Source organism: Grampus griseus, assembly GCF_964374135.1.
Source record: "Grampus griseus genome assembly, chromosome: 4".
Classification (NCBI taxonomy): domain Eukaryota; kingdom Metazoa; phylum Chordata; class Mammalia; order Artiodactyla; family Delphinidae; genus Grampus; species Grampus griseus.
Window position 1 is genome coordinate 23458047 of NC_138997.1, and position 21219 is coordinate 23479265.

Below are 21219 nucleotides of genomic sequence, written 5' to 3' on the forward strand. Positions count from 1 at the left end.
AGCAATTGGAATTCATTAAATCCAAGTTAATACTCAGTGGGGATGTTTCTTCATAAATCAGGGTCCTAATGTACAGAGACTTGTTCAAAGTCTTAGAAGATATCTTAGAAGAATCAAGGTCTTAGGTCAATCTGATATGGAATTACTAGGCAACGAGTCACAGGAGAAGAAACAGCATTAAGGCAGAGAGCTGGCTTTGGAGTTAAACTAGCCGGACACTGCCCCTTACTTTGTGACTTTGGTCAACTTGCTCAACTACAAGCTTCAAGGTTTTCATTTAGAAGATGAAGATAATAATAGTAAGTACATTACGGCACCGGTGTGAGGAGGAAATGAGAAAATGTGTGTACAGATTTTAGCACTGTGTCCAGCAAATCACAGGTAGATATGACTATGAAAAACTATTATTCATAAAATACTGACAAGAATACACTATCATGGGAATAGGGCCCTCCAACCAAGGGCCCTTTGTGGAAATATGTGAGGAATGTAAGGGCTGTCCTGAAGAATGTTCTGTGCTAATTTTAACTGAAAGTGAAAAATGACTGCTTAGATAACAAGAACCAAACAAAATGGGAATCTTATTCTAATATAACCTTTGAATGTCTCTTCAGATAGTAGTTACATTAAACTAAGTAGAAACAGCCTCACCCTAGAAGATGCATCTCTTTAACTTGGAAATTGTCTTCGTGCCCGTAGAAATGAAAGCATACATTTGTTTTTAGATCTGGGGAAGGCATCGTTTAAAAATATATTTTATTATACACTAGTCAGCTAGAGGAGCTACATTAAAAATGCTATGTTCTAGTAAATATCTGCAAAATACATTCAAACTTGTACTTGATCTGCATTTAGTTCTTTTTGGTCACTTTGGCCAACAAAATAGATGGCCCAGAATAGACCTGGAAATTCTACCGGATAATCCAAAGCCAAATGAACTGACTGCATTCAAGTTATTTTTTGGAAGAAAAATTTTACAATCATTAACAAAAGTTCACTTTATTATTTGGGACAAAAGCCATCTTTCTTCTTCTGAACAATTAATATGCTCCAGTGTAGGTACCTGTTGAAAGACAGGGGGAAAATGATGCCTCATCTTCAACGTGTTCCTTTGCCTCATTGTCTGCACTTTGGCGCTGCCTGCCGTCTCTGCCAGATCAACTGTGAAATCTACCTGGAGGGATGTGGAGAGTTCCCAAAGAAGGCAAAACAAAGCCCCGGCTGGAGTGAATGTTCTGAGAGAGGTGGAAGAAGGAATGATGCTCACTCAGGGCAGATTTTGTCTTGACGCCCCTGAGATTTGCATCTGCAATCCCCAAACCCTCTTGGATGGTTGTTCATTAACATGGTCATTGAAGGCTATGTCTTGTTTACAGTCAGCAGGTATAATTTGTTCAGGTGTTTTTGTGTGTGTGTGTGTGTGAAAATAAGTATATTCTTTTATACATAAAATATTAGCGTTATAGTGTTCCATAATGCAGTCATAAAAGTAGAAGGTAATAGTAAGAGAGTATAGCTGAATAAAATCAAAATTTATCTGGCGGTCCAGTGGTTGACTCCGTGCTTCCAATGCAAGGGATGCAAGTTCAATCCCTGGTCGGGGAACTAAGATCCCACATGCCATGCAACGCGGCCAAGAAAATATTAAAAAAAAAAAAATCAAATTATCACTAGTGTTTCCAAGAGTCACCAGTTCATTATCACAAAGTAGAGCCATGGCTAAGAAAAGATTGAAAATCAGGAAGAACAGTCTGGGAAAGAGCTGAACAAGGTTTGCAATAAGGCAGTAGCTGTGGGGCTGGAAAGGAGAGGGAGGTGTAAAGAGAAGGGGGTAGAGTGTATGTAAGGGGTGAGATAGAGGGAATAGTCTAAGATGCCTCTCCGGCGTCTGGATTGGTAGACTGCGAGGATGGTGAAGCTATTCCCTGAGATCAGAAAAAACAGAAAGAGAGCAAGTATGGTGGAAAAGATAATGTGTTTGCTTTGGATAGCTGAATCATCAGATATAACCAAATAGCAAGTGGATTTTAAGATCTTATTTTCTAGAATAGCATTTAAAATAAAAGGCGATTAAATATAAAGCTAGATTATACATCAACAATATTTGGTGCTGAAACAAGTACGATTCAGTCACGCCACAGATCTGCCTTTTATGAGTCAATAAAATTTAAATGGGTTAGACTACTCATTAGTACAATCAATTTGGAAAATACTATATAAATATCAAAAGCACTGAAAATATTAATATTTTTATTTGATAATTTTATTTCTAGGAGTCTAAGAAACTAATCAGAGATACAGACAATTGCAAAAAGATGTAGACTGCAATAATTAAAGGAGCAAAAAATTGAGATCAGCCTGAGAATCCAGTAATAGTAAGTTAAATCATGATACATCTATAGGGCAGAATATTAGGTAGCCATTAAAAATAGTTTTCTTGAAGACTCTAAAACTGTGGATGCATTCGTTTTCTCTTGCTACACCACAAATCACACAAAAACATATTAGCTTAATACAACAGGCATATATTACCTCACCCAGTTTCCCAGGATTGGCTGGGAAGTGGCTTATCTGGTGGTTCTGGCTCAGGGTGCCTTGTGAGATCTCAGTTGGGCTGTTGGCCAGGGCTATAGTATTCTCAAGGCTTGACTGGGACTGGAGAAGCCTTTTCCAAGCTCATGCATGTGGTTATTGGCAGGCTTTCTGGGTGTTGGCTGGGGGGCCTCAGTTCCTCACCTGTCATAAGGTTGTTCACAATATGGCAGCTAGTTTCCCCCAGAGTGAGAGAGAGAGAGAGAGAGAGAGAGAAAGGCAGCGAGAGGCAGCCAGCCCCATGTGAAAGCTGAAGTCATGTATAACCTAATTTCCGAAATGACATTCCTTCACTTCTGTCATGTGTGTTGACGGCACAGACAAATCTTGGTGGAAGGAGCGGGGGCTACACACGGGTGTGCCTAGCAGGAGGTAAAGATCAATGAGGACACCTTGGAGACTGACTGCCACAGTAGGACAATGCTGACGATAAAAATAACTGAGCAAAACAAAACAAAAAAACAAAGAAAAAATAACTGAGCAAATAAAGAATATTAGGGAGACCTTAATTACTCAAAAAATGAGAAAGTCAACAACGTGAAGATGTCAGAATATTAACTATGCATCTCTCTGTTGCAGGACTACAACAGTTTATTTTCTTCTTTATAGTTAGATATTTCACAAAATTTTTATAATTAGCATGTATTTCATTTATTATAGTTTTCATAAATGCTAGAAAACCTCAGAAAATATGTTGAACTTTTAATGCTATTATTTTTACATGGACTCGAAGTTGTTCCAATAAAACACAAGTCATTGACTAAAAGAAAATACTGATGTGTTCTACTAATTTAGTACAACTAGTTAAGCTTAGGATCAAGAAATTATACTTTGATTTCTTTTTGAACAGCTCCATGTATTTCCTAGAATATTTTGTAGAAATTCAAATGTAATAGCTGGCTTCTAAGTTGATGACCATTAAGATGTTTTTGATTTTCAGTTTCCCACCTTATCAAAGGTACTATGTACCTAGGCTAGACAATCTGTAAGGAAACTTTTAATTCTGAAATTCTTTGATTTATAGCAGCTGTTTGTTAAAAACTTAATAAGTACAAGACACAGAAGTTTCTTAGCCAACTGTACTACAGTCCAAGATTCATGAGGAATTTGAAGGTGTTTTTTGGAAAGAAAAGTTGAGGCAAATGTTTATTTTTTTACTTGCACCATGAAATCTAGGCCTTGTCCCAACACACCAGAGGCTGGCATTTGGAGATGTAAAGGAATACAGAAAATGTCTGCAGCATTTACAGAGTTTCAGTAGCTCCTGCATGGAGTGGGGCATATTAGTGGACTCATTTAGTCCTGAGAAGTGTCTGCAGATACCCCAACAAATGTCTTTCTTGGAGTTTTAATGTTTACTGGTATATCCTTCTGCAGGATATCCGCTCTGCTTGTCTTCCTGCATGAGAGAGTACAGATGTCCCTGAAAGCATCTTTGCATGGATGTGCTTGAAGCAAGATGCTGAGAGAAGGCGGTGAAGCTTGGAGGGAGGTGTTGGAGAGAGGAAGGCAGGGCTTTCCAGGCTACAGTCACATAAGCTTTTCTTTAGGAAATGGATGCACTTTTTTATGAGAATGAGCTCTTGCTGTTACAGAGGTCAGAGATGTTCTAGTACAATTTCAATTTTTCAAAATTCAAATATCCCCATTATGATGACACTCTTGGATGTTCTGTCTGTCTCACTGAGGTCCTGAGATTGCAATTTAATGTGTTTCAGTTGGTGAGTTCTAAAAAATGAAATGACTGAAACATTTATCAGTGTCTGGGAAATAGTCCTGGAGACAGAATAGGGAAGTCCAAAGAAAAAGGAAGACTTGATTTGACTCCAAGCAAGTAAACTGAATGAGTGATTACAAAATCTAGTCAAAAGAACTCTATAAAACATATCTTAAAGTGCTACTCATACGGTAAAGCTACTGCCCCTGAAAAAAGGGGATTCACAACAAGGACTCTAAGGTGTAGGTGATCACACATGCAAATAAATAGTTAAATGTTTAATAACCCATGGTGTATTGTACTCTTGAGTGTGACGAGGTGCTTCCGTGAAGATGGAAAGTACTGAGATCTGCCCCCAGGGAGCTGCAGACTTACTAGAGGGGCAGAAATGCCTTGAGGATATTGCTGTCGAAAAGTCAAAGAGACAAATTTAGAAGTCCATGTATACACTGTGATGATAAACACATTCTAAAAAAGGGGGGGACTGAACTCTCAAAATGGCATGGAAAGCAATGCACACAAAGTAATTCAAACTGTAGTGGGCTAATACCCACCTGTGCTACTGGAAGTCCCGTAGGGCTTCTAGACATGTGTTTGTGCTAAACCAAACCAAATCAGTGTGCCAATGAATGCAGAAACTACTTGGCCATGGTCAAGCCACAAGGCGGATGGATAATCCTTAAAGATGAGTCTGAGAAAAAAAAACCCTGCTGATCTCATCCTTCCCCAATACTTTTCCAAAGGACAACAGCCTGCCCTAGAGCTTAAAAGAAATGAATGAATAATGAACACAGAATAAGATGGGGAGGAAGCCCACTTAGAAGTCTGACCTTCACACTGTGGTGAACAGCTGTGAACTTCTGGCTTCTCCCAACCAAGCCCTTAACGGTATTAAACATGGCACAAATCATAAAGGAAGTGTCCACAGAGGGACGGATGACTATACTAAAGTCCATCTCCTTATAGAAGGACTGTCAGGCTCTCCTTCTCTTCATCCTCATTCTTGTGAAGCAAGGCCAGTCCTCTGAGATGAGAAAAGAATTTCAGAACTTACGAAATGGAAAAGGCATGAAAGTTGCCCAGCTTGAGGAAGAAACGAAAGAGGGAAAAGAGATGATCTCCCACTCACCACCCCCAGGACTACGTGTCAGATGAGGAGTAATTAATATTTAATGCATGTTTGCAATAAGCTGTATAGCAGGAATAATTTATGTGCATTATTTCATATATACCTTGTCATAATTCAATGAGATCAGTCTCGTTTTGCTAATGAAAAAAATCAGAGGATCAAGCATGTCAATGATTTGCAAAAAGTAATACCAGCTATAAGTGGCAGACTGCATTTTTGAACCATATCATTTTACTCCAAAGTCCATCCTTTTTCCCCTCCTCAATGTTTCTTTCCTAAGCAAAATTAATGCATTGCATAAATTAACCCATGCAGCACTGCTGAGATGGAATAGGCTATCTGCTGTTCTTTGGGAAAGTCAAGTTTGCTTTTATAAGACGTTACAGAAAAACCTGAATGAACTTTTTGGCCAACCCAATACCTGAGGGCCTTGCTTTTCCCTCAGGTGTCCTTAAGAGCCACCTCCTCACTTCATTCTGTTCTCTGCTCAACTGTCACTTCCCTGAAGACATCTTCCCTTCTGTCATTCTCAGTCACCTTATCCTCCCAACTTTTCTTCACAACACTTATCCCAATTTGACATTATACATCTCTTTGTGCATATGCTTATTTTTTGACTCTTACGTTAGAATGTATGCTTCATAGAGGCAGAAACTTTGTTTTGTTTACTGCTATGTCCATAGAACCTAGATCTGGAATTTAAGAGATGTCCTATACATATAGAGAACAGACTGGTGGTTGCCAAAGGGGGAGGGGGTTGGGGGAGGGCTGAAGTGAGAGTTTGGGGTTAGCAGGTGTAAGCTTTTATATACAGAATGGATAAACAAGGTCCTACTGTACAGCACAGAGAACTATATTCAATATCGTATGATAAACCATAATGGAAAAGAATGTAAAGAAAAAAGAATGTATATATATGTATAGCTGAATCACTTTGCTGTACAGCAGTAATTAACACAACACTGTAAATCAACTGTACTTCAATTTAAAAAAATAATAAAATGCCTATGTGACATTAAAAAAATAAAACCAAGTAAGAAACTAAAAAGAAAAAGAGAGAGATGTCCTATACATACTTGTTTGGTCAATGAATTCATAAGTGTATTGTTGTAAATATTTCTTAAGCAGAGGAGAAAAATCGTAACCAGCCTCAAGTCTGTTATGCTATCCTCTATCCTTCCTTCCTCCACTTTCCTTCCAAATTTGACTGAAAAAATCAACCCTCAGTTTCCTGTTCACCTGTCTTATGGTCAAATTCACGACCAATGTAGGTGAAGACAGTTGTGGCACAGACGGCCACATCCACCAAAACCTATGTTTCCTCTTCCTCAGTGAGGCATTATTGCTTACAGGGGACTGCTCAACCAAGAACTGCAGTTCCCCAAACCTTCTCCTGGTATCTTGGGACAGCCATACAATTAGTTTTCAATGATGGAATATGAACAGAAGTTGTTTCAGAGTTGGCTTTATTAGTAGCAAGTATGCCTTCTACATGTTTCCCCTTTTCTCCAGCTCAGTGTGGATAATGGTGATAAGGTCCTAGGGGTGGTGGACCCAAGAGATGGAAGGAGTCCGGGTCTCTGAATCACAGTGTGGAGGAAAATCACCCACTACCCCTAGGCAGAGCGCCAACATTTCAGATGAGTGAAAATAAACTTCTATTAGATTAAGTCACTGCAAATTTAGGGTTTGCTTCAGTATCTGTGTTATCAGTATATATAAATAGCTGAGTAAAATTTTAGGGGACAAGGATTTGGTGGAACTCTTGAAACAGTTTTGCAGTCAATTTGGACTAGAAGAAATGTCAAAGATACTTCTTGTTCTCTAATTTTCAATGTCTAGTTTTACAGTACTCTTAAAAGAGAACTCTCCTAAGAGAAGCCCATACAACTCTTTTGCCTTTTTGATGTATAAATTGGTCCCTACTTATCCGTTCAAAAAGTCAAGTAGAAGAATTTGTGGATAAAAACTTTTAAAGATAGTAGGGAATCTCTTTTTTTTTTTTTTTTTTTTTTTTTGCGGTACGCGGGCCTTTCACTGTTGTGGCCTCTCCCGTTGCGGAGCACAGGCTCCGGACACGCAGGCTCAGCGGCCATGGCTCACGGACCCAGACGCTCCGCGGCATGTGGGATCTTCCCGGACCGGGGCACGAACCCGTGTCCCCTGCATCGGCAGGCGGACTCTCAACCACTGCACCACCAGGGAAGCCCAGAAGATAGTAGGGAATCTCTTATCAGGCCAAACCAACTCTGTCTCCATGATATCGTGTCTTGTGCTTTCGGATTGAGAACATATGAATGCCTTTCCCTGAAAAGTGATTGAGAACACTGGACAGCTGTTTGGGATGCCCCCCTGGAACCAGGTTGTCAGGTTAAATGAAGATGGTGTAGTCGATTCTCTGCACAATTTGTTTTGCTGCTACTTCTTTTATAAGCCTTGAAGTGTATTAATTTTCTGATATGCATGTCTTGCCTTTTACTGAAAGGAATTATTACTCATCTTTGTGCAGATTAAGTAGGTCCACTGAGAAAGCATTTGGTCGATTGCCTGCATTAAGGTGTGAAGGGCTCTTTATGGGACAATGGTGCTCTCCTGGTCTCCTTACCAAGTTGTAGAGACAGGCAGAAAGTATTTATAGTCTAGCCCTGCTGCTTCTTTGTCACATGGCTCACCGCCAGGCTTACCCTTCCTACCTGGCTTGAAATAGCAGCTACTAAATGAAGGATGAACTAATTACACTCATCTACATAGGAGAGTTGGTACAATATTGCTTCTTAGAATTAGGCAAAATTTATTTAATGATGCTCTTTCATTAACTAGATAAACAAAATAAAGGAAGGAAGGATGAAAGAAGCTGGTGAGAGAAGAAATGAACTGGAAGTCCCTATGCTTGATTTTGTCAGCCATCAGGCTCATCTTTCAGGATTATTGCTTTGATCATAATGAAGTTGTATCACAACTGTTCTTCTAAGCAGTATGAACTAAAGAGACAAAGCCATTTTTAAAATTTCTTATTGATATAAAATACATATATTGAAATGTGTATTTACCTTAAGCATATTTCTTGATGAATTTTTCACAAACTGAACAGACGTGCGAAACTAGCACCCAGATCAAAAACAAACATAACCAGCCTCCATAGAAACCCCCCCACTTTCCCTTCTAGTTCATAAGATTAACCACTATCCTGAATTCCAACAGCATAGCTTACTTTTCCCTCTTTTTGTAATGTATACAAATGGAATCATACAACAGGTACTTTTTTGTACATTTTTGCTGAGTATTTTTTGGTAAGATTTACCCTATTGTTGCATATACCTGTAGACCATTCATTCTCAGTGCTGTATAAAAGTCCATGGAGTAAATATGTCACAATTTATTTATACACTCTACCACTGATAGACATCTGGATAATATCCAGTTTGATTTGGGGCTATTACAAATAGCACTGCTGTGAACATTCCAGTGAAGCCTTTTGGCAAATTTAAGTACATATTTGTGCTGAATATATATATATATATATATATATATATATATATATATATATAATATATCATGTATGTATTTTATATATGTATATATATAGAGAGAGAAGAATTAGTTGACACTGGTAACGAGTTTTACAAGCGCTGTATCAGTTCACACTACTACCAGCAGTGTATAAAGATCTGAGTTGCTTTTATCTTTGCCAATTTTATCTTTGGAATTTTATGTCTTTATTGTTTTAGTCAGTTTGTAGGGTGTTTAATGGTATTATATTGTGGTCTAATTTGCATTTACTTGGTTACTAATGAACCAAGTATATTTGAGTATATTTTCATAAATTTATTGGCCACTTTGATATCCCCTTTATGAAATATATGTTCAAGTCTTTTAACCCACTTCTCTATTGAGTTGTCTGCATTTTTCTTATTTATTAGTAGGAGTTCTTTATATGTTCTAGGCAATTATCTTTTCCCACCCTGTGGGTTGCCCTTGGACACTCTTAATATTGTCCTCTGATGAACAGAAGCTCTTAATTTTATTTCATTAAACTTTTTTTATTGAAGTATTGTTGATTTACAATATTATATTAACTTCAGGTGTACAGCATAGTAATTCAATATTTTATAGATTATCCTCCATTAAAAAGTATACAAAATAATGGCTATAATTCCCTGTGTTGTACAATATATCCTTATTGCTTATCTATTATATACATGGTAGTTTGTATCTTTTATTTTTTTAAGATTTTTTTGATGTGGACCATTTTAAAAGTCTTTATTGAATTTGTTACAATACTGCTTCTCTTTTATGTTTTGTTTTTTTGGCCGCGAGACATGTGGGATCTTAGCTACCTGACCAGGGAACAGGTGTGGGATCGAACCCACACCCCTGCATTGGAAGGCTAAGTCTTAACCACTGGACCCCTAGGGAAGTCTCAGTAGTTTGTAACTTTTAATCCCCTACCCCTATCTTGCCCCTCTTCCCTTCCCTCTCCCCACTGGTAAACACTAATTTCTTTTCTATATCTGTGAGTCTGTTTCTGTTTTGCTATATACAATTGTTTTATTTTTTAGATTCCACATGTAAGTGACAACGAACAGTATTTGTCTTTCTCTGTCTGACTTATTTCCCTAAGCATAATATTTTCTAGGTCCAGCCATGTTGCTGCAAATGGCATTATTTCATTCTTTTTTTATGGCTAATGTTCCACTGTTTATATATACCACATCTTCTCTATCCATTCATCTGTTCATGGACACTTAAGTTGCTTCCATATCTTGGCTATTGCAAATAGAGCTGCTCTGAACATTGGGGTGCATGAATCTTTTTGAATGAGTGTTTTCATTTTTCCAGATATATACCCAGGAGTGGAATTGCTGGATCATATGGTAGTTCTAGTTTTAGTTTTTTGAGGAACCTCCATACTGTTTCCCTCAGTGGCTGCACCAATTTACATTCCCACCAACAGTGTACAAGGCTTCCCTTTTCTCCACACCCTCACCAGCATTTGTTAATTGTAGACTTTTTGATGATAACCATTTTGACAGGAGTGAGGTGATATCTCATTGTGGTTTTGATTTGCATTTCTCTAATAATTAGCAATGTAGAACATCTTTTCTTGAGCCTGTTGACCATCTGTCTTCTTTTGAAAAATGTCGGTTCAGGTCTTCTGCCCATTTTTGGATTGGGTTGTTTGTTTTTTTATATTGAGTTGTCTGAATAAATTATTGTCATATTATTAAACATTTTATAACCTCAAAATGCTGTTTTCTGGTGGACCAGCTTTAGGATTAAAGCTGACTCTATCATGGTCTGGGCAGAGTTTAAGCAGAGGACATGGTTTCTAAAAATTTTTCTTTCAGTCTGATGTCAAGGATCGTGCAGCTGGGGTGTTCTTCACGTTGAGGAGGCCCCACGTTCATCATCTATGCATGCTGCCTCCTCTAGTCCCTGGAGAAAGGGCCAATTACCCTAAATACTGTTTGTGCCCATTTTATGTTCCCATTACAGTTAATTACAGAAAAACGGTATTATACAACAAAGTGCTATAAAAAACAAACAAACAAAATAGTCACAGGAAATACCTCCAAGAATCATATAGGACTAAAAATAAGAGATCGCAATGTTACACTTCCAGACACGGAAAGATTTGTTTTACGAACCATTAGGTGTTTGTATATTTGGCTAAATCGTCGGCCACTCAACCGTGGATCCAGTTTTCTTCATCTTTATTGGCCTTCATGGTTCCTAGCACATTGCTGCACGTGTAGTCCACATACAATGTATACTTGTGGACTTTGATTTTTGAAAATGTAAAGTGTGACTTTAACAGATGTTATCTGTTCTTCATTTTCTATGCTCTTGGAGCTTGGAAAATGGATCTTTTAGGAGTAACCATTTCTCTCTGGATGTGTTCTTTTCCTTAAAAAAAAAAAAGGGATAAAAGGAAAGGGAAACACACTCAAACACTAAAACGTTTTAAAGTCCCAAATCTCCCCTCTAGGAATGTGTAAACAGATAACTTAAGGACCGCCTCCTCTCAGGGGTTAAATTTTCTCTCAATGTGATCTTGTTTTATTTTGACATGCAAATATTTTTAAAAGGATACATCGTAAGCAACTGGAAAATTGGTTTTAAGCACATGTGATATAAGATTTCACAAATGTTTAGGATCATGGTGTTATTTCCATGACTATGAGATTTCATAAACACGTCATATAGCAACTATTTATAGTTTAGTATCTTTCTGCATCACTGAGGTGGCACGTTAAACAAAGGGTATTTTCTATCCATTACTATAGATAGCTATGTTTGGTTGTATTTTAAATGAACATTTTACACATAGATCTGTGCAAAATGTAAAACTTTCCCCCTCAGGGTATATATCTGCTGGAAGTGCATATAGAATGAGCACTGTTTAATCCCACGAACCTGCAGCCAGCCCTACATAGGTAAACGGATATCACACGCAAAATCAATTATTTTTCCTGTGCTGCGTTTAGAATACTTCCTGCTCCAACTACTGAATTAATAGAAATTTCATTGACTCTTCAACCTAGGACAATATTAATTTTGTTGACTTATCCTTAACATACAGTCGAATTAAAACTATAGAGGAAAATCTCTTTTTCTTATTAGACTGCTGAAAAAAAAAGCTCTCTCATATTCAGTGATATCTGTTTCTCATTTGTCTTTGGGGAAGGGGATGCCAAAGGGTTGCCTTGTTTCCCCCTTCAGACATTCAGAACCTCACCAAACTGCCGTCAAACCAGGATGCACACACCAGCATGTGATTTTTTTTGTCCTGGGGATCATAGTCAATAAATTTGATTAGTTTGTAAAGCACTCCAAGCCACCAGCCCACAGAGCAGGTTGAGCCAATACCTTCCCTCACTCCCTGTTCCTTCTAGACCACCAGGGCTCTGGTTTGTATTTTTAAACTTGGGTTAAATTGTGGCATAACCACAAACCATTGTATGCTATTAACAGTGGGGTTCCAATGAATGACTGACAAACAAAATCTTAGCACACAAACTCTACTCCGCTCAATGGTAAACACATGTTATTAATGAAACGTTTCTAACGGGCCCAGGCAGTTTGAAGTCTGTCTTGACTGACAATACCGTATTTTGCTATCTGGGCTAAACAAACAAAATAAAACTTTAAAAAATAGTATGCTAGAAGAATATGTTTTAGTGCATCACAAAGGTATCATTTGCTGCTCTGGACTCTGAATTTAACTTCCCCTCCTCCAAACCTAACTTAGAGTGTAATATTTCTCCGGGGTTCAAAGACAGCAGATAGTTCCTGTATCTTTCTTAAGAAGATCTGGATGGTGTTATTCAACCAAGGGTATTACATGGGTCACTGCAGGGAGATCCAGGTGAATATCATTTTATGTGCAGTTCCAAGGCTCAGAATCTAGTTGCTCAGAGAAAAGGACTACTGTGAGGTAGGATGCTAAATAAAGATCAGATCTGATTTATCCTCAGCTTCCTCTAAGTTCACGAGGTAGGTGAGTGGAGACTTTGTTCAGTGTATTTGATATTTTCCTTTATCAGTAACGCTGGCTACTTAGTATGTAGGTATCCATGAAAATAGACAGTGAGACTTTTATGTCATTTTTCCAAACTCCTGTTTAACATAAAGGGTTAGCAAACCCCAAACCAAATAAAACAACACTGGCATCGGATTTGAGATGTCTTTGAAACATTCCAATGTTTTGGACCACCAAACTCTAACCCACGATGGTTGCATTTCGTTTTGATCAAATTGGGCAGTGCTTCCTCAAGCTGGTTTGCATTTCTTTCCTTCAAATTTACCCTGACTCTGTTACAGTAACCAGAGAATTACAGAAGAACAATGCACTGTTAATCTGTTCTGCAGCATTCTTTTGAAAAGAAATTGTGTAATGAGGAAAGGAGGGAAGGACCCTACTTTCAGAGTGACATGAGTCCAAAGAGTTCCTAATGTCAAGTGTTTCTAGGGATGGATTATCACTGTCTTTAACAACATCAGTGTAGCCAGTCAAAGGTAAAAACTTCATACAAACAACATATTCATGCTGTAAATTATTCTTTTCCCTGAATTAACTAGGTAACTTTCCCTCCACTGAATTGATCAGGTTGAAAATTAAACTGAGCGAGTGTACCCTAAAATGGTTTAAGGGTAATGTTGAAGAAGAAACGTCTAGGATCTGCATTGATGGACGAGTGTGTCAGTGAATAAATCTAACCAACCCCACTCACTCTTGACTTCGTTTCTGGTCTCTGTTCCACGACGCCTTATTCCCGACCGTGAGCACTGCCTCTGTTTTCTGCCTTCCACTTGCCCAGTTAGCTTGCCTGGAATCTGTGGGGTCTTTCTACTTGCCGCAGTGTCCTTACTGTTTAAGTTTCTCTGCAGGATGGCATAGACAGGATCATGAGGTTCCCGGCACCATCGTTTTGGTGCCCAGGATCTTTCTCCTGCTCTCAGGTGGCCCGTTAGGACCCTGACTTGCAAAGCAGACTGCCATCACTCTTCCAAACTAAAACCTTCCTGCTTGCTATCACTTTCTCTAAAGACCCTGCTGGTAGACTTGATCATCTAAGAATACTCAGGCCGAGGTGGTAATGATGAACTCAGACCCTCTGAGGGTGTATATTTTAAAATAGAGTGCTTGGAAAGACCAAGCCTTAGAACACATTAATGAGTCGTAATTGGTAAACACTGAATATGATATTAAGAATAAAGGAAGGCTGCCAATCATCCCCTCCTGTCCTACCCCATGGCGGAATAACTGCCCTAATTATCTCTTAAATGCGGCCTGGAGGCTTCCCTGGTGGCGCAGTGGTTGAGAGTCCGCCTGCCGATGCAGGGGACACGGGTTCGTGCCCCGGTCCGGGAAGATCCCACATGCCGTGGAGCGGCTGGGCCTGGGAGCCATGGCCACCGAACCTGCGTGTCCAGAGCCTGTGCTCCGCAACGGGAGAGGCCACAACAGTGAGAGGCCCGCGTACTGCAAAAAAAAAAATGCGGCCTGGAGCTCATTTAATCTTCTCTACCTGAACGCTTGGAGTTCAGAGCTTACACCTTATAGTCTATTTACTCACATTCCCATTTCTCAGGTAAAATAAAACAAAAAAGGAACTATTCTTTTATTTGTTTTATTGAAGAAGCTTGATCTATATTTATTTGATTTGACTAGTGGGAAGAGAAAAATGAAGGATGCCTCTAACATATGTGTTATGATAGAGAAATAAAGAATTCTAGAATTTTATAGCTGGTAGGGACTCAAGGAACTAAAACCAGGAAAATTTAAATGATTAATAACAGAATGAAGACTAGGACCCAGATCTCTTTGGCTTTTTAATTCCGTATGCTTATATGGTATCATACATTGCAGTGAAAATTATATTGTGTAAGTTTCTTAACTATATTGTTTGTAACATATTTCACGTAAAAGTGCTTAGGTTACTGGTAACTTGATTGAATAGTATACTAATGACACACACGCATGCACACACACACATAAGTCCTTGGGGAAATCAGAGACTTAACTTTAAGTATATTTTCAATTTGTTCTTTTAAATTTGATATTCTTACAAATTTCAGGATAAGCAAAACTATTATGTCATCATCGCAGTATTAGGAAACCAGCCACAGTGAAACATCAACATCCATTCATCCTCGGTTTTTCAATTGGTGAGTGCTCTCTCATAAAATTAGATATGAATTCAAAGATTTAGGAGACAATGATCCTGGGTGAGACAAATGTTCCTTTCACATGTAATTCTCAGATCTTCACCTAAAAGAGGCACTACAGCATCACTGCCTATTTCATTCATTCATTCCTTTCCATAAGTATTTATGAAGTATTTATTATAAGCCAGGTATCGTGCTGGCTCTGAGCAATACACAAAGTGGAACAAAGCATTTCTGCCTGGGACAGTGACCATTAAATCCTGACTATTATTTTTGTTCTCCTTTTTATCAGGGCTCACAACTAGACTTAATTTTCCAGTCTCCATTACCATATTCTGTCCAACAGAATGAAAGTAAAAGTGTTATGTGTTCCTTTCAGATCTGCCCCATAAATATATCCCTTGTGTGATTCCCTCATCTCTCCCTGTTGCATCAGCTATATAAATACAGAGGACTCGAAGGACCTAGCAGAGAGAGGGGAATCACAAGAAGACAGGGGCCTGGGTTCCTGAGTGGCTGCGTAGAACAGAGGTTCTTCCCATCATCATCAACCTACATTGGGCTATGACTCAAACAAGAAATAAATTTTATTGTATTAAGTCACTAAGATGCATTAACTGCTTGTTAGAGTAGTTAGTCAACTGTATCAGTTTTGCTATATAACAAATAATCTCCCAAATTAGTGGCTTAGGACAGACACCATTCTGTGTGTTGGCGATTTGGACAGGGCTCAGCTGGGATGGCTCTTCTCTTCTCCTCAGACACTGGTGAGGTTCATTCATGGGTTGACAGTCAGTTTGGAATGCAGGTGGAGGCTGACCAATACAAAATGGCCTCCCTTACAAGTCTGGCAGTTGGTGTTGGCTGTTTGCTGAGCTGTGTTTCCAGCATACTAGCTTGGCCTCCTTCAAGAGGAAAGACAAGATCCACTTCATGAGCCTTTTTAAAGCCTCTGCATGCATAACATTTTCCAGTGTCCTATTACCCCAAACAAATCATAGAGCCAAGCTTAGAGTCAAGGTGGGAGAACTGAATGAGATCATGGAAATGGAGAGGCATGATTCATTGGAAGCTAGTATCTTAACAACCACTGCACTACACTCTATTGCTCTGAAGAGCTCAGAATTCTAAGGGAGAGGCATATCAATAAATAATTACAAATACGGGAAGTGTTAAAACTGAAGCTTGAAAACAATGCTATAGAGGCAATAAATAGGGAATAGCTAATGCTGCCTGGCCTGGGCAAAACTTTCACAAATGAAGTAATTTTGGCGCTGGGTCTTGATAGATGAGTAGGATTTTGTTAGGAGCACCAGAAGCACATGATACAGTTGTGAGAAAGGAGGAGAACATTCTAGAAAGGGGAAATAATAACACAGGAAAAGCATGGAATTTAGAAGGAGTATGGCCTGGACTAAAGAGGAGTTTAATGAGACCAGGATTTTTAGTAAAGAGAATTATGAGACGGGTTGTTCATGTAAGTAGGACCAAGTACGACAGAAGTTTATGCCAAGGAGTTAGGAATTTAAGCTGACAACTCTGGGTCATTGATTATACTTAATCAGAGAACTCATAATATTGACGATCAAACAATTGATGACAATGGAAGATTAACCTGAATTAGCCTTTTCGTGGAACAATAGGTGATGCCTGCTGGCACAAGGAGTGACAATGAATTTCAGCACACACACCTGAGTGTGTGGTTTTCTTAATTTTCTATAATTCAGCATAATTTCTGTCTTACACCCCTATTCTACAAGGATGACAAAAAATTGGTCAATGATTTTAGGGCTACCTCTTTACTTCAGAGTCGTGTATAGCTTTGCAGGGCTGACCTAGTACCAAGGTATCCATGCCCCCTCTGGGGCACTTCCACAGGCTCTGAAAGGTCTAGAAGTTCTAGCGCTTACTTCCATGCTATTTGGGGATATATAGGGTCCCTGCAGGGCACTTGTGCCAAAGAGAACAAGGCAACTCTGGGAGCCTATCTCTGGCCCTTTGTGCCTGGACATATCACAGTGTATCTTCACTGAGGACGTTTATCTTCCTAGATATGAACACATCTTCTAGATTTCTTTCTTTCTTTTTTTGCTTACTTACAGGTATTTTATTTGAAGAAAACCATTATAATGGCCCTTAAAATGCTGTGAAATATAATGATCCCTCTGAAAGGAAGTTACAGCATCACTGGATTTATAGAAGAGGAAGTAGGAAAGGTGCACATTTGGAGGTGAGTATAACATTGTATAATCAACCCACATTAGAATGCAAGTTGGTGCAGCCACTAAGGAAAACAGTATGGAGGTTCCTCAGAAAACTAAAAATAGAACTGCCATATGATCCAGCAATCCCAATCCTGGGCATATATCCAGACAAAACTATAACTCAAAAAGACACATGCACCCCAATGTTCATACCAGCCCTGTTTACAATAGCCAAGACATGGAAAAAGCCTAAATGTCCATTGACAGATGAATGGATAAAGAAGATGTGGTACATATATGCAGCGGAATACTACTCAGCCATAAAAAAGAATGAAATAATACCATTTGCAGCAACATGGATGCAACTTGAGATTATCATACTAAGTGAAGTAAGTCAGAAAGAGAAAGACAAACACCATATGATATCACTTATATGTGGAATCTAAAATATGGTACAAATGAACCTATCTAAAAAACAGAAACAGACTCACAGACATAAAGAACAGACTTGTGGCTGCCAAGGGGGAGGGGAGGATGGAGAGGGATGGGTTGGGAGATTGGGGTTAGTAGGTGCAAACTATTACATTTAGAATGGAGAAACAAGTTCCACTGTATAGAGCAGCAAACATCCAATCTCCTGGGTTAAACCATAATGGAAAATAATATAAAAAAAGAATGTATATATATGTATAACAGTCACTTTGCTATACAGCAGAAGTTAGCACAACATTGTAAATCAACTATACTTCAGAAAAAAAATAAAATAAAATCCACCCACCTTAAATACCATAAAAGTGCATAGAGTCAAACTGCAGCATTATTTATACATGATTGAAAAGGAAGGAAACATTACAGAGTTAAAGTTTTGTATGACGTGTGAATTTTGACTTGCTATGTTTAAGTTAGCAAAAAGCCTTAGAGTTTGTATAAAATTACTGTGTGCCTTAATCCCACCCACCACTAGATCAAGACACTGAAACTGAGGATGATTCCTTCCTTATTTTATGGCTTTATTCTTGATATCCCTCTAAAAAAGAGACCAAAATGGTTGTGAAGATGACTTGTATCTACAGAGTAATTACCCAAGTACCAGAGTCACATCACAAGAAAAGACAGATTCTTCAGACCAATCTGAGAGGTTTATCTTCCACGGGGAGGTGCTCAGAGACAGGTAAACAATCTCCTCTGTTGCAATTACTATTGCTTCCTAATAAATTAGCTTAAAATTTTGCAGCTTCAACAACCATTTATTATCTCGTAGATTTTGGTGCGTCAAGAATTCAGACAGGGCACGGCAGATATGCTGGTTCTACTCCATGTTGTCTAGTGCTCAGCTGGGGAGATTCAATGGCTGTGCGCAGGAATTATCTGAAGACTCATTCACTCACGTCTGGAGCCTGGGCTGGGAAGACGTAAAGGTGAGGACCGCCGACTGGAGCTTCTACCATCTGTGTGGCTTGGCTTCCTCACAGCATGGCTGCCTAGGGTGGTCAGAATTCTTACATGGCAGTTCTTGGCACCAAGAGCCACTGTTCTAGAAAATAAGGTAGAAGCTGCATTACCTTTTATGGCCCAACCTTAGAAGTCACACAAGTCACTCCTGCCATACCCTATGGGTTAAAGAAATCAGAAGGCCATACAGATTCAAGATGAGGGGACATAGACCCCTACCTCTCAGTGGCAGAAGTGTCAAAGGATTTTGGAACCATGTTTGAAAACCACCCATCTCTTTCTCATAGCTTATCTCTGACGTTCATTTCCCCTTTCAGCCTGAGGATTTTGTTTATGGTTAGTCTGAGGCCCAGGGTGGGGTGGGAAATAAGGGATGAGGAATATTTGCTCTGAATCATGATGTCATCCTCAAAATATTTTATCCACGCCGTGAGTCCTTTCCATTCACCGAGAGCCTCAATGTTTTGAAACTCAAAAGCCAAAAAGAGGCAGAAAGAACACTCTGCCTTTTGCTGTCACATTCCTTCCCTGAGGTAGAAAGTCTTACAGATAAACGTAACTATCAGAAGGGGTGGAGGACCAAAGGGATTAGGGAAATACTGTGAGGGGAAAACCCAGTTAATATTATTAAATGGAATTTCTTAGTACACGGGCCTCTCACTGTTGTGGCCTCTCCCGTTGCGGAGCACAGGCTCCGATGCGCAGGCTCAGTGGCCATGGCTCACGGGCCCAGCCGCTCTGCGGCATGTGGGATCCTCCCAGACCGGGGCACGAACCCGTGTCCCCTGCATCGGCAGGCGGACTCTCAGCCAGTGCGCCACCAGGGAAGCCCTCTTCTATATATTTAACATTTAAATGTTATTCCACCAAACATGCAACAAAACAAAACAAATACACAAAAATATCTTGCTCTTCTCTGATAATTTTGCTAAACAACATCACAATTTCTGTTTGGAATGGCCTCTATCTACGGGTATTAATTTCTGTCTCTCTTTCTCCTTTATGTTATTTTTATTTTTAAATATTCTATAATTAAATAAATTTTTTTTTCCAATTTAATGGACCCAATATCCTGGAAATAGTCTAGCAATTTTAAAGTATAGGAACCCCTACCCTTTGAGGTATATCAGAATCTCTAGTGCAGTGTCTCCTGCTGACCTCACATCATATATATAGCCAAATAGTCTAGCTCTTCAGCCTCTTCACTACACAGATAAGAGATACAAACCTATTTGGGCAAAGTGAGTTATCCAAGGATCAAAATTATTCGAATTTCGAAAGCTCATTGACAGGCTAAGAACACTATGTAGAGACCTCTTCTTGGGATCTTTCAAGTCAGGAACAAAAGCCCCTCCCGAGAAATAGGACGTTAATATTGATCAACACAGATGTTGTTAACAGTTGTGCAGGTGTTTAATTCTTGATTCCTGAGCTGCCCACTGGCCTGTAATGTTTGTGCTTTATGCCCATGGCTATTTCTGAATCGGTCACAGCAACTGGCGAGTTTGAATATATTCATCAGTCCCATTCTTGAAACCGGGATGGCAGGGGTGAGGCAATGGGTTAGCTTCCTGGAAGGTACTTAGTTGCATGACACAGGGGTGCATAGCTGGGGACAATTAAGACTGTCATGGAGGAAGAAGTGGGGAATAGATACAACCAGCAATATTCATTACAGAGAAAAAAGTGGAAAAATTGAAGCATGTAGCCAATGGGTCAGTATCAATGGCATGTGCTTATCAGCCTAATTATTCAAGAGATGACTAAGTGTTGGTTCAAAGACTGAAGGAATAAGCATGTTGAGAGTGCTATTGATTGGATTCTGTAGAACATCAGGGTAAAGGGCAAAGCAGCCAGTGTAGACACCAAAGTGGCCAAAGAGTTGCCTGCCGGCTTGTAGAGATTACCAAGAGAAGGAGTGAATTTCCCGATTGTCAGTGTAGACAATAATAGAGTCTTGTGAAAATGATGCCTGCCAGATGCTATGTCAGCAGAGAGAAAAGTGTACCTGGTCTTAAAGATACTAAAGAGAGATTCCTACACCTATTTGGTGGAAATACATATACACTGATGGCTACACACTTAAACCTATCCTAGACAACTTAGGCTTACAAATAGACAAATGGTCTTTGAGAATTGAACGTGAGCTTTCGTATATCTGGGGCACTGTTTTCTGCTTCAGAGCTGAATGGAGCTTTGAAATCCCAAGACCTTTTGGCAAGTGTGAAGCACCATTGTTGAGAGGCTAATATTTGGGAGCCATTTTTCTTCGGAGCTAGAATTGGAGTTTAAATAAAATCCAGCCTGAGTCAGCTTCTAAACAAGGATGAAATTCAAGTTTACAAAGCTTACTTGCAAGCCTGAAGCAGCTTATTTATATATTTTTAACATTTGCCTTAAAAAGAAACGTTGGTCTACAACCTCGTAAAATGCTGAGTCAAATACTCAGCAAA